The 12,596-nt window shown below is 42.5% G+C and overlaps 1 protein-coding gene across 2 annotated transcripts in view; it reads right to left on the bottom strand.

Annotated features, from left to right (window-relative positions):
* LOC125904788 (ephrin type-A receptor 7-like) overlaps positions 1-12,596 on the bottom strand; it is a 214,877-nt gene that overhangs the window by 56,567 nt on the left and 145,714 nt on the right. The window lies entirely within an intron of this gene.

The following is a 12,596-nucleotide window of genomic DNA, read 5'->3' as shown; positions in this document are numbered from 1 at the left end:
GCAGTCAGAGACGGGTATTATCTGTGGTTATTATCATTCATATCTGTGAAGGAACAAAAAGGGAGGGGAGGTGTTTAGAGGGAAAGAGTCTTGTCTAGGTGTCACATACAGACACAAATTTGGATGTTTTTGTCTGTGAGGGGGAGGATTGGTGCAGGAGAGACACCTGGATAAGGCACATTTCCATCTAAACTACAAGATTATATGTTGCAGGGACATGATCCACCAAGTTGTGTGCATGTGTGTGTGTTTGTGTGGCAGAGAAGAGAGTCTCAGTGATGGAATGATTAAATGTGTCAGTCAGTTGGTGGGTGGGCGAGAGAAAGACCAGAACAGCAGGTGAACAAGCAAGCTGGACAAAGCGTCTTGCTGTATCATATATTTAAAAGAGGCCCGATCAACATAATCCAGCTGTGGAAAAACACCAGGTCCTGAAATGTAAGCTTTCAATGAAATGGTGACACATTTGTCCACATGCATGCAATTAAAGTCAGATGAGGGGGAGCTGGGTCATTTTAGAGGATGATTTAACAGGACAACCTGCTGTATGTCAAAAACCACCTACTACCTGTTGGCTCTGACTTTACCACTTACAAATCTGTCAAACCTGGCATCCCACACCCACCAGGGGAGAGCGACTCGGGCCGAGTTGCTTAAACTGCTCTTGACAGCTGCTCGCTGACTGATTCTGAACACTCTTCAGGCCCAGTGTGCTTCAGCCTAAAGGCAGAGGCATGGTCTGATCACGACACATCCGTCAAGCCAGACAGACTCTGCCCGGAGCCTCGAACAAATAAAAACACAGGCCACACACACACACACACACGCACGCACGCACACGCACACACACAAAACACACACACACACACACACATAGAGTGGCTGACCCAAGTCTGCTGCAGGAGGTTGGCTGAGAAGGTGAAGAAAGACCTATCTGCCCTGACAGACTCGCAAGGAGAGCAAAGGCACGCACACAAACGCTTACATCTCGACATCCTCTTTTCTTTACTTCTGACATAGTGCAAGTCAAACATGTTGAGAGAGGTGAGCTCATACAGTACATACTGGGTTTGGAAAATGAAGTGCTGGAGGAGGTATTCAGATCCTTTACTTCACCAAAAATAGCAATACTGCAGTAAAAAACACTGCAGGGAAAAGTCAATATACACAAGTATTATTAGCAAAACGTACTTAAAAAAGTAAAAGTAGTATTTTACTGTTGTATTTGATTGAGGTGGAGCAAATCTGAGCTATTTATATGTGTCAGGTAGTTTAATATATAACAATGCATCATTTTTTTTGGTCAAATCTTCATTTAAAGTAAACTAGCACATAAAGCCAAAAAAATTAAAGTAAGTAGCCTCTTAAAGAATTCTGCTCTGAATGAGTAGAGGTTTATAGTAGCATGACATGGAATGCATGTAAAATCATCTCAACTTTGTACTTATAGAAGTATTTCACTGCTTAAAAGATGGTCTTTGAACTGGTGCTATATGACCAGAGGAAACAAGAGGAAAACAGCTGTGGCATTTGCTTTTGCTTGAGAGAAAACAATTCTCGTGTAGCAGTTAAACAGTGAGCTAAAATATATTTGGAAACCATTTGAGGTGAGAAATAGGCAATGCAGTGACAGAATCTTTGTTTATATTTGACAAGTGCTGCCTAGTTTTACCGTTTGTTTTGAGTTTGGTGTGAGTTTGATCTGTTCTGCATTTTTGGGTTTCCGCTGCCACGCTCACAAAAAGTATAGAAGTATAAACTGAAGCTCGAGCAGCAGCCCCAGAGCCAGCGAAAATCCACCGGATCCAGTGGATTTGAGCGTGCAGATGAGCAGGGCCCTGTTTCAGAAAGCGGTTATGTGAAAACTCATAGTAAGTTAACCCTGAGATGAGTGAAACTCTGGGTTTCCGTTTCAGAAAGAGAGGTAACTTAAACTCTGGGTCAGTGACTATGGTAACTGACTTTGTGAAACTAACCTGCTTGGCTTTTATACACAGTCAAGTCAAGTCAGCCCCAACCTTTACACAAAGATGTCTGCATATGTACCGTATCTAGACTTCTGAGATTGAGTCACCCCCAACTCAAATTCAAACCCCTGCATGTCTGGATTTTTGTCAGTAGAAGTTATTTAATTTTCCTTTTTTTTTCTGTGACTGTTGTTTTTTTTTTTTTAGCCAACTCTTACACAGGGCATGTTTAATGCAAATCATGTGTAATCTTAGTTTTAATTGTAAAAATCGGTAATAGAACATAATTCTTATACTGGAGGTCATTACTATTTCTAAGTGAGCTACAAAATTAAAGTGAGGCTGGGTACAGTCTGAACTTATTTTACTGGCATTTGACTCAGACTTCTTTTAAGATAAATGTGCACAGTCGACACATACATGCATGTAAAACCTCCATGTCCACTGGATTAAAATGGAGGCTCTGCCTTTTATTTACCTGTTACCATGGTGCAATGGTATTGTATCAGAGCTCCGCTGATGATGGCTTTTTTCAGTCAACATTCACTAACTCAACACAGAGTGAACACACTAAGAGTTGATTAATCTGACTCTGACGAGCTGCTCTGGAACCGAGAACTCAGAGTTTTCCATCTCAGGGTCAGTCAACTCAGAGTTCAGGGTTAGACTCAGAGTTTGTTAAACCTGCTTTCTAAAACAGGCTCCAGGAGATCTGGGTGCTGGTAAGATGGAGGGAAGTTTACCGCAGTTCATTTATACATTCTACTCACATTGTTATGATACAGAGCTGGTTGAAAATCAGTATAGAATCCCTTTCAGTACAGTACTTGAGTAACTGCACTGAAGTAAAGAATAAAACTCCTATTGTAAATGCAAAGACAGAAACACACAGTGAAGATGAAAACTTTGATGAATACTAAGATGTTGAAAAAAAGTGCAAATATACAGTCTTGCACAAAATATACTGTATATTTTGTTTTGAAGACAACTGTTTGGAAATGGTGTAAAAGAGGCGCAGAGAATGACAAAGAAGTGTGTTTGTGTCTTTGTGTGTACAGTGTTGGTCTGATGAGCTGAACTGTCTGTCACCCACCTACTGTTGTATCAGAGACGAGTACGCTGTCATTCACAAAGACAGCTGCATCTCCACACAACTTACTTTCTCTCTTTCGCAGCAGGATGCCGCCAACCTCGCCTCCCCTCCAGCAACAACCCTCGTGAAAAAAAAAACAAAAACAAAGATGGCACGAACACACAAACACAGCCGAGCTCCCTCAACAGTGGCACGATAAAGACCTCACAAAGTATTAGACGGAGAAAATGAGAGATGAGAATGATTTTGAAGTTTCAACTCTTTTTTTTTTTTTTTTTTTTTTTCCCTGTGTCTCCTCGTGACGATAAGAGTTTGTGTTTTCTCCTGTTTCTCTCCCCTCCTGGGTTTGGCAAAAGAAGTGCCTTTTATTGTGTGTGTGTGTGTCATCAGCTACCTCCAAGCTTTGTTTTTCTTCCTAACTGAACACCACAATTCCCTGAACAACAAGAAACAGCCTGTAAATCCACATACAGAGCACACATACTAAAGACCCTCAGAGTGCCTCTTCATAGACTCCAATTATAAGCCAAGAGGTAGGCAATTAAAATTCCCATCACAGGGTGAAAAAGCATCTTAAGTGGCTGGGCTATAGTCCTGAAAAGTAGCTTGATGACTCTATTCATTTGGTGCCTGCTGAAGCCTCACCTTCCCATCACTTCTAATTAAGGAGGCAAAGAGGATCCAAACGCCTCTATGCAAAGGGCTGGAGGCGGGGATGAGGGGAGAGACGGTAGAGAGGTGTGGAAAAAAAAAAGGGTATTAGACACGAAATGACAAAGTGGTAAAGTTTTGTACATTGACAGTTGAGGAGCTCTCATTCAGTGGAGGAATGGAAAAAAAACAAACAAACAAAAAACACATTAGCTGACCGCAGTTTGTCTCTGTCACGATGCAGGGAAGATGTGATCCCAAATTAACTCAGGCTCAAACTTGTAAATATTCAAACAGTCAAACTGAAGCGTGTACTCAGAAGTCAATCAGAGTTCTCAGGAAATGATGAGGTGTTACTAGTCAGAGTCGTTTCTGACTCTCTCATTCAGTTCAGCCACTCTTCTCATCATTCCAACATCCGAATGTTCTTTTTGCCTCAGTTACTTACTCCTCAAATGGCATATATACCAGGCAGTGTTGTAAAAGTAGGTAAGTACATTTATCCAAGCAGTGTACACTGGGCAAGTATGTTTACTTCACTTAACTTAGTATTTCCAATTTAATCTACTTTACTCTTCTACTTAACTACATTTTAGAAAGAAATACTGTTTTTTTTCTCCACTGCATTAATTTGACAGCTAGATTTTTTTCAGATTTTACATTGAAATAAGAAATTTATTTATAAGCCAATAAAAACAATACAGTGTTCAAGAATTTACCAGTTGTTCAAAAAGTTTTCGGTTTACAAAAAAAGGAGTAGCTCCCTCCTAATGTTCTCAGACAAAAAGGAAATGAAAAACAAACATGTTATAATATCCCAAAAAATAAATTTAGATCCGTTTCAAAAAACTTTTCTCCTTTCCTAACCCATTAATATAATAATAATGTGCTAATTTCTGCAGAATGAGTACCTTTAATTTTGTTGCTTTAAGTAAATTTAGCTGAAAGTACTGTACTTTTACTTAAAGGGAAACCTCATGTTTTTGTGTCTTAGTGCCTAATATAACAGTATATAACAGAGCGCTGTGGCAATTCCTACGAGCAATTGTGCACGGTCAATTTACGTGCACTAAGGCCTTGTTTACACGGATTCTGATACAAATAAAAAGATTTTTATTTATCCTGTATGAAAAAAATTCCGGGTCTACAGTGAAAATAATATCCCTGCTTACACGAAAACGCAAAAACGGCAGCTTTTTGCTGCAATTAGCATGCCAGGCCAGTAGGTGGTGATATGCCATACGTCAAACACCATAGAAGAACGTTCTGTGCATGCAGTGATTTGTTTTCCTCTTGGCACTAGTGATAAAAACAATGATAAACTACATTTTAACCTTATGTAGCATAGTTAGCTGCAATGCGCTTACTAATATTGGGCACTGCAGACGTCTTGTGCGCCGATGTAGCGGCGATGTTGATGCAGCAGTGCTAAGTTCATTTGTAAGCTCATCAGTAGTCCCAAAAGTGCTAACAAAACGTAAACAACCCGGCATATATCCGCCATTGTTGTTGTGGTTCCCGGGGGCCTAATGGGCATGCGCGAACTGGGTTGCAACGTCATTGTCTTCCAAAATCTCCGTCTATCCTGTTTACATGTCTCCATAGACACGGATATTTTTAAAAACATTCACTTTGGAGGCCGTTTTTGAAAATCTCCGTTTTCGTCGAGAAAAACTTCGGTTACGTGTAAATGATAGGTGCAAACGCAAAGATATATACCTGTTTTCAGAAATATACGGAACCATATAAACAGGCCCTAAAAGTATTTGTTTTTGTCACTGACAGGCTCAATTTGTTATTTTAAGTGTCTAACAACATTTCGAAAAAGACCAGAGATATAAAACATTTTTATTTACTTTTCACAGATCCGGTCTGTTTGTTATTGTGACCAAGTCTCACTCAAGGAGAGAAGAGTGCAAGGAAGAGTTTGTCATGTTGGAGTAAAGAAAGCGCAGCTTAGTGTTACCTAAAATATTTTCAATGTCATGGCTGAATATTCAGCTGATTTCAACAATGTGGTGAAGTCCGTGAGATTTTAGAATGAGACTTCTCCTGGAGCAAGACTTGGTTACACACAACAAACCGGATCAGCGAAAGGTAAAAGAAAATGTTTCATTTCTCTGCAGGGTCTTTTCTGAAATGTTGTCAGACACTTATGATAACAATCTATCAGCAGCAGCAACAAGCACTTTTAATTGAAGTACACTAACAGTGCACAATTGCCTGTTTTGCTGCTGCTGCACTCTCTCTTAATACTAGACCAATCTAAAAAATTGTTGTCTCCATTCGTCATTTAGACACAGAAACGTGTCAATAGGGTTGAGGTTAAAAAATACTGAAGTAGGGTTTTAATTGCAGGACTTTTACTGGAGTGGAGTAATGGAGTACTTTCAAATTGAGCTATTGGTGCTTTGACTTGCGTAAATAATCTGAGAACTTCTTACACCATTTATTCTCCCACATTCCCTCCAATTTCTGCTTCCCTCAACTTTACAGCTTTATTCTCCAGTTGTTACACTGTATATCTTGTGCAGCTCGTCTCACCTTTTCTCGCTTGCCTCTGCACATCTCCTGACTCTTTATGTTCCTCTTCTGTTTCCTGCCTTTTATCTCAAGACCTTACTGTCCTCTCATCTCCTGACTTCTATCCACACACAAGAACTTGTAAATGTACCAGGTAGCTGCAGATAGTTCAGACAAAAAAAAGTTTCAACTGTGTGCACAATATTTTTTGGGGGGGAAAAAAAAAGAAAAAAACATGTATTCTTGCTTTTGCTCTTCACCACATGCCTCCTTTCTCCTGCACCCAGAAGGCATTCTGCTCACAATGCTACACCGCTCACCTCTCTCCCCATCCCTCCACTTCTATATTCATCCCTCTCTCCTCTCCTCCCTTTATGCATCCACCTCTCAGGCCCATGTAACTCCACGGGGACCAGCCATCTAAAGCCCAGCCAGTAATCCTCTCAGGATATTGAAATGCCAATCCTTCCTCCTCCCTGACCCGCACCTCCACCCCATCTCTACAGCCTTCCTGCAGCCCTCTCTTCTTCCCTGCCTCAGCTAAAGCGCTTTGGATGTACCACTGGGGGCCAAGACATTCAACCCAAGTGTGTTCTGATCACACACACACACACACACACACACACACACACACACACTGAATAGATGCCGAGGAAAGAAGATGTCATTATCGCATCTCTTCTTGCTCGCACACTAATCAAGCATGAAGCAGTGCACAGAGCGCATTGCATGCAAGCACGGTAAAGCACACACATGAAAATGTCGGCATACATGTATGGCCTGGTGCACTCAGAGCTGACACTCACGCACACACATATACATGCGTCCCTAATCCACAGCTGGATAAGGGGCCCCATGAGCCCTGGGCAAAACTGATCCCCCATTTACCCAGCCCATACCCCGTCTCCTCACGCAACTCCAGTCATGTTTCTATCCCCCTCTCTCCTCTCCTTTTATTCATCCGCCCATCCTTGACACACCACGCAAAACTCCCCCCATTCCCCTTGGTGGCCTGGAGAGTCCTGATAAAAACCATCTGTCTGAGGGAAATCCACTCCTCCGCTGTGCGTGTGCAAGCATTTGGTTCGAAGGGATGCTTTTAAAGAATTCAATTTGTATTTAGTTTTAATGGAGGGCTTTAATGTGACTAGATTTAAAATGCTTTTCATCCACTAAGAAGGAAAATCTTAGCGTATGCATAGATGTAAATTGCCCCCCTGTGTGCCTATGTGTGTGTGTGTTTTCTTTTGGTCACAATATAGTACCTGTTTGCACCTTCTCTCCCCAACTCAGTCAGTGCCCTTAAATCCTGAGGCTTTCTTACCCCTCCGCTGCCAGCTAACCCACACCACCCGCTGCTAACAAGCTTACCGTGCCCAGAAAAACAAATACAGTCAGAGAAGACGGGAAAAGAGTTGTAGAGAGGATAGAGGGAAGCAGAGAGGTGAGGAGGGAGAGAGGCCAGCTGTGATTATGCCAAGATAGGCGGAGAGAGAAAGAGTAGATGGTGGGAAGAGAGGTTGTGGATGAAGTGGTGGGAGGAGGAGGGAGAGAAATTACCATCTAAGAATAGTGAGTTTATGGGGAGAGCAGGAAAGGATAGGGTGGAGGGAAATGAGGAAGGAAATAGAGGGTAAAAAAAGAAGAGATCAGAGCAGAGAGGGAAGGAGGAGGTAAAAAAAAAAGAGCAAAAGGTAATAAAGAGATGATGAGGTGAGCGGTGTGTGTGTGTGTGTGTGTGTGTGTGTGTGTGTGTGTGTGTGTGTGTGTGTGTGTGTGTGTGTGTATGTGCAGGTGCTAGTGAGTGTTAGCTTTGCTCCAAATCCCTGCTGCAGTATTCATAAAGGTCAGTGAGTTTTGATGGTGTAAAGTCTTGATGTGGAGGCGCGCACACATGTACGGACACAAGGTTGGGGTCTGTGCAGGGATGGGGGTTTTTTTTTCAGCTCTGTACCTGACCTGGCTGCACAGCATTTCCCATAACTGCCCGCTCCTGCAGACGAGCTACCCTACATCGCAGTGCACACTGACTCTGATTAACCCTGCTAATATTCTCTATTGGAAATCTATTGGGTTTATCCTGCAGCAAAAATGAGACCCACGGAGTCCTTATGGATTTAATTTGAGGTCGTATAGTCTAAAAGTGGACAAAAACGTTAGCAATCTGTGAGTCCCTCTTTAGGCTGAAACATACCTTCCACTGTGAATGTCTGCAGACAGTTGCTGTCACGTGAATGCGCACACGGTTCCACTCATAGTAATACTGAGGGTCTGCATCCGCTCCCAGCAGTAAACAGGAGAGCTGGGAGGTGAGCTTACAATCAATCTACTGCCAACATCGGGTAAAACTGAAACAATCAGATATGGATTAAGGATGCAATTTTATATAGTTTTTTTTTTTTACTACTGATTTTGAAAAATAGAAGTCTAACTGACTACAAGCATCAGTCTGAATACACACATCCAGAAAGAAAGAGAGAGATGAAGCAAGAGGTTGCACGAGACCAACTAAAATACATGTGCACACAGACTTCACACAGCCCAATCTCACTTGACCCTGAGGGAATCTGCCCATTGTGTAGAGCGGGCAAGAGGGTTTAGATGTCCTTTAGTTTGTTAGCTGTTGATCTGAAATATGCTCTACTGGTCTCGTGTGGTAACCGCCGGCCTTTTAACAAAAGCTGACACGCGACTGGTAAAGTCAGGAGAGGTAAGACAAGACACGCAGCAAAGTAATTCTAAAGCACATTTCAAAATCAAATACTTGCTCTGTCTCCCTCTCTGTCCCTCTCTCTCTCTCTCTCTCTCACACACACACACACACACACATACACACACGCAAGCAGCATTAAACACCCCACACCAAATGTCAGTCTAAATCCTCCCTGACACAGAAAGTCTTCTGAAACCCCTGCAAACACACTCCCCTAACCCCTTGTCCAATCCCTCTGGATGACACGGTTAGCGGGACAACTCACACCCTAATACCCCGTAATAACCACAAATCAACGCCATGGCAACTGCTGACAAGACAGACGGACAGGGAAGGGGGGAGATAAAAGAGAGAAAGGTTGAAAGAACTGTGGGGACGGGAAAAATAAATCACCACAGGTTTGTCCTTTTCTGATACACTGTCCCTAACCTTGGAGTTAAATCCCTTTAGGAGGCTGAGACGGCCACGTTGTAGCTTATTAGCCATGTTAGTGTCGGCCATACTATCACTGATAGGGCCGTATGAGCAGAAAACACATATTTGTGTCGAACAGTTGTCGAAAGCACGAGGCTTTGATTTATTTATTTTTTTTTTCAATTTTAAAACTTTTCATTTTCTTATTCCAGCACACACTTTCGCTTGTGGGCACACTTGCCAACCTGACAGTACCACAGCCCTCTCATGTTTCTTCCTAGAGTCTGAACTCTCACGTGTTCCTCCCATTTTAGGACAAATTTTTGCACCTTTTTTCTTTTTCATTATCACAGCCTGATCCTGGCACTGTACAGCCAGTATAAGCCCTATGACTCTAACAGTGTTCTGTTCCCTATCTGTTGGCACCTTCCCTCTCTCAGACCTTCCTAAGCCGTAAAGGGGCTCCCCGCCAGGCGTGTGTGAGTTGGATGTGACTGCCGGAAGACACCTTGTCTCCATGCTGACCGCGTTACGTATGTGAAAGTCTGATTGGACGCTCTTGCAAGGGGGTGGGGAGGTTTCTGGCGCAGGTCAAGCCTTTAGTGTGGTAGTGCAACCTTCCTTCCTCCTCCTGTTACTCTGCAGGAGTACCAGGATTTAGAATTAGTTTTAAATCACCAGATTGCAGAAAACAAAGTCTCTGAAACTCAAATTTTTCTAGGGGAGGAACCCCCTGACCCCCAACTTTGGTTTCGATATCTAACTATTTTTGAGTTCTCAGGGCTGGGAAGTCTGTTGTACGGTTGAGTACTGTGGCTCTCATTAACCCTCCCATGATAAAGGTGGAAGCAGACATTTTGCAGCTAACAAGCTTAGACAAAGCATCAATACACAATCAACCCTGCACATAGACATAGAGATTCCAAGTAATCCCGTGACTGGAGGAGAAAGTTGAGCATGTAGCAAGCTAAGAGTTGCAGACATCTTATACCAGCATTTCGCACACAAAACAAGGGTTGAGTGTTCTGTGTCTGCTGGATGTGTAAGAAGGCAAACTTTGCTACAACACCTTGCATTGAGCTTTTATTTTGCCTGTCTGGCCCCTAATTGTCAAATATTGCTCAATGCAGCGTTAAGTTAAAAACAACATTAGTGGAATGCACATATGTTGAATGGGGTAACTTAAGGCTAAAATGGAAAAATAAATTTGCAAAATAAATTTATGTTCCCTGTAAAATACTGCAGTCTCATATTCAGGAGAGCGACTATGATATCAACTCTGAACCATGTCACTGATGTTGTATAGCACAGAGATTGGGTGCATACTACACGAACATTAAGCCGTCCTTTAACCTCTCACTCACCCTATGTGGTCCAGATGTTACTCTTACATAACATTTACAGTTGGCCAGCAGGAGAATCTGGGTCACTGGGGAGGACACAATCATTATGAATACTCTGCAATCTCCTTAAGGCCATCATCTCTGTACACCAAGAGGCACAGTGTCAGTCACAAGCCCCACTTTCAACATATAAAAAGGTAAAAGACTGTATGCCAACCTTTAACGTCCTTTAAGTTCTAAAATGAGAGTCTATCAAAACAAACTGTTATAGCTCACTTACCTCAGAGTGCTGCTGCCATCTCAGCACTTACATATGACTAACGGTTCCCCATTCATTATGCAGCTCATTTCTCTAAGCTAATTTCCAATCAAAAACACGCTGCCATTCTCACTTTCTCATTGTTTCTCCATCACCTGCTTCCTTCACGCAGCACCTTCCAGTCCCTTCAGACTAATATTTATTTCAGCATTTTCAAATGAAGGATTTGCAAACAAACAGAGTAAACAAGATTTTTCAAAAATATGCACGGTAGGCATGACAGGTAAATGTATGTGCGCGATGCATTAGTGTATTAGAGAGTGTTTGTCAGCATCCGAGCCAGAGTGTGTTCTTGTACATTTTTTACTGTGTGTGTGTTTGGGTCTTTTCACACTTGAGCTCCTCCAAATAGTGCTGTTGCAGTGCTGGTTGACAGGGCTACTTGGCAAAGTGCTTTTCAAGCCCCTGGCTAATGGCCTGCTGAAGACTTCTGCTGATGAGAATGAGATCACCTCCACCGGGCGAGACATTTTGCTCTGTCTGCAATGATGGGCACAGTATGGGGAAGAAGTCTGTGTGGCCGTAAGCATACATACAAATGAAAATCAGTCTACCGGATGCATATTTGCTTTTGAATGCCTCTGCGTATGTGTGTACAGTACTGCATGTTGTTGATGTATGCATGCTGAGAGTCTACATAAAGTAAAGCGTATTCAAAGGTCACTGTGTGCATAAATCTATTTATGAACAGAAACATGCACAGCACCTGCAAGTGTGCACATGTATCCACATGGGGAATGTATATACTTTGTAGGTGTGTGTGTAGGCATGAGCAACCTATTTGCTGAATTGACAACTGCCTCCAATTATCAGAGGAGTCCCAAGGGGAGGCTGAGGGGAACCATGGCCACTGTGACAAGTGCGCCCCCACCCCTGCTGTACGCTCATTGTGTAAGCCAGCACAAAGATAGTGTTATCTTGTAGAGCTCGACAAACCAAGGCCATGTTGGTATAACTCGCTGGGAAGAGAGCTAAATGTACTTTTCATATTAACAGAAACTAGTCCATACCCACTGGCAGCTTTGTCACATTCTACCTATGCCAATCCTCAATGCCTATGTGCAGTTTCACATAGATTGACCACGTCAGTGAGTAGAAACATGTGGGACAGACAGAATGACTGACTGACAGAATGACACACTGACAGTTTCCGTGATTATGTACAGCATACCATACCATGACTTAGTCATGCCAAAAATTAGAAAAAAAACCCCCAAACATTCGGCCACCGGGGGAGCCACAGTCACATTTTAGCCATTTTTAAGCATTTTTCTGTTGTTATAGCGCCACCCAGTTGCCAATTAGAGTTAAATTTCTCCAGTCACCTTGAGGCATCCTGTTCTACATATCTACCAAGTTTAGTAAAATCTCTCTCTAGCGCCCCCATTTTTTAATGGAGGGGTCCCCTCGGATTATGTGAGGTCATATGCCTACAAAGTTGCGTGGTGATCAGTGAAACCGTTGAGATGTTATACACCTTTATGTGATGAGCCACGCCCTCCGCAATAATATATAATAGAAGCTCAGTTTTAGTAAGTTTTCCAACTTTTGCTAAGAGGGAACTTTAGATATT

The sequence above is a fragment of the Epinephelus fuscoguttatus genome, linkage group LG17 (genome assembly GCF_011397635.1).
Source record: "Epinephelus fuscoguttatus linkage group LG17, E.fuscoguttatus.final_Chr_v1".
NCBI classification, from domain to species: domain Eukaryota; kingdom Metazoa; phylum Chordata; class Actinopteri; order Perciformes; family Serranidae; genus Epinephelus; species Epinephelus fuscoguttatus.
The sequence above is the reverse complement of the archived record's forward strand: the minus strand, read 5'-3'. Positions and strand labels throughout refer to the sequence as shown.